The sequence below is a fragment of the Priapulus caudatus genome, unplaced genomic scaffold, assembly GCF_000485595.1.
Source record: "Priapulus caudatus unplaced genomic scaffold, Priapulus_caudatus-5.0.1 Scaffold8, whole genome shotgun sequence".
NCBI lineage: Eukaryota > Metazoa > Priapulida > Priapulimorpha > Priapulimorphida > Priapulidae > Priapulus > Priapulus caudatus.
In genome coordinates this window covers 241,988-244,737 of record NW_014577069.1, presented here as the reverse complement: position 1 = coordinate 244,737, position 2,750 = coordinate 241,988, and positions in this window count along the sequence as shown.

Below are 2,750 nucleotides of genomic sequence, written 5' to 3'. Positions count from 1 at the left end.
GAGGCTCCTCGTTATATGACCCTCACACCTCCCCCACCTCTTTCTCCCACCTCCCCACCTCCCACCTCCCAGGGAGGCTCCTCGTTATATGACCCTCACACCTCCCCCACCTCTTTCTCCCACCTCCCCACCTCCCACCTCCCAGGGAGGCTCCTCGTTATATGACCCTCACACCTCCCCCACCTCTTTCTCCCACCTCCCCACCTCCCACCTCCCAGGGAGGCTCCTCGTTATATGACCCGTTCTCGTGATTATTCGTTCCTGATTCAGTTCGAATGTGAATCGGGTCGGAAATGCGATTGAACACTTATTAACTCGGATATTAGCCCCCCTGCCAACATGGACACGAAACAAATATCATGGTTTTTGCGGATGCCTGTCTGCGTTGGTATAGATATATCATCAACATCAGTCGGGCACGTGCGAGTGCACGTCATTGGACCTTGTAAAGCGAATATATCTATATCTATATATAATATAGAATATAAATATATATGTATATAATAGAATATTCTATATTATACACTCCTGATCATAGTACATGGAATTAATGTCGACCAGTTAAACCACACGCGGTACCCAAGCACTTCTGGATTGCATTCAAATTGACTCGGTAATAGTCTGGTTCACGCTGCGCGCGTCCATGACTGTATCCTTATTTAGCTGTCGACTGTATCACACCGCAATAGAAGGAGATTTGATATTGTCTGGACTCTTTAAGAGGGGGTGGAGGTTCTAAAGGAGTGCGTTTATATACTCTCTACACGTTGACTGCTCGAATCGCGTTTCCGTCGACGGGTTTCTCACTGCATGTAACACGGGATAAAGTCGCTATCACCTGCGAGTTTACATTGCCAACGAGGACATGCAGTGCTTACGTCTCTCCAGTTGTAAATAATGACAAAAATATCATTATTCACTCCCTGGTCTATCGTAATCTCTTATCGGTTTGCCGATAAATGAATGAAGTTTTTTTCTCATCATTTATTCTTAAATATCAACGGTAATGTATCTTCGTAATCAGCCTACCTGACGGTAACGGCCGTTTATCCTGTGCCCGACTATGGTCGGCCATCGTACTCAGAAATAATTATTTTTACCGCGGTAAAAATAATTTAATCACGGTTAAATTATAGTCTTTTTTACCCAGACCTCTGATTGCGTAAAAAAGCAATAACTTTACCGCGGTTAGATTATGTGTATAAGGCCTCTGATTGTGTAAAAGGACAATAATTCTACCGCGGTAAAAATAATTATTTCTGAGTACGATAGCCAACCATACCCGACGGGTCGCGTGTTCACCTGGCTATAGAGATATCTCAGCTACTAGTAATGAAACAGAATGTTTAATTATTCCCAGTAGGGCAAGGAGTACAGGTCATTATATCGGACATTAAATTAGCAATAAAAAATATTGCCACCTGGACGCAGTTAATGCGGACTGACACGCAGATCACGTGATTGAATCTCCACGTTCAATCTCCATCGTTCATTTTGCTATATAGTCAGGGATGTTAGGGATATTTTGGTTCACATTCTTCCAAAAGCACCAAATTTGGCCCAGATGTTGCCCATACCTTACTTTTTCGATTTCTGGCGGGCGCCGGAATGGGCGCCCCCCGGGGCCGCCATATTGGCAAATTCCAATATGGCCACCACCCGGGTTGGGGGGCAATCTAGTTAAACATCCAAAAGATCTATAATCATAAATAATACCAATTTTTAGGGGTTTTCAAGGTCTGGGGGAATCGACCACACCTAAGTGCTTCAAAACCGGACGCTGACTCAGTTGGTTTTTTTCATTTCAGTCTGGATCCTGTGCATATCAGCAGATCGAGCTCGTGTACTCATGTATATGCAAGGGGTGTGGTCAGCTGGTGTGATGAGGCCAGGCATCGCTCTTCACCACTGGAAGCAGATCAATGGATAAATATTCCACTACCAAGCACACTGGAATGTGAGCGTTACCAAGGAGTTTCTAGGGATCAGGCCAACTCGTACAGCAAAAGAAATTCCTGACTTCAGTGAGTGGGGATTGGCTACATAAGATGGCAGGCAGTACAGGGCAACCACATGGACCATCTCAGCGACGCTTAAGTGGCATGTGTCATTCTCTTGCATGGCGATTGCACTCAAAGGCTCACAGGAAGGTGGCAAATGCAACGCGCGCTTCGGTGTCCGATGTACGGCGTTTTGGCCCAATGGAAGGTGGGGTCGTTGAATAGCGAAGATGACAGTAGTATACTAGTCTGAATTACTTAAGTAAGAATTGATTCTGAATAATTTTGTTTGTTTTTTTTTTTTTTTTTTTTATTTTGGTATTTTTAGAGTGACCTGTTTTTTTTTCTGAGCTTTGACCTTGACACCCAAAACTGTGTGAATATGTACTCAAATCGCAAAATAAGATAAGATATCGATCGCTCCACGGCGCCACAAATCCTAAAAGTGGTATTAATGTTAATGTCTTAGTGTTTATGTTTTTTACATTAATTGAAGTCGATTCACCCTCTGTCCGGGTGGACTCCTTATCGTGACCCTGACATGCAATATGCTCATAATCGTTTCAAATAAGAGTCAGGATTAGGGTTTACCAACCCGGAAGCGGATTAAAATTGAGGGGCTGTTTGTATATATTGACAAAAAAAACACTAACATGAACATAATTTGATCCCTGGCAAAATGACTCTTTAGGGTGACCTGAGTGTGTGACGTTGACCCTCAAATCACTGGAAGTAAGATAAGAATCAATT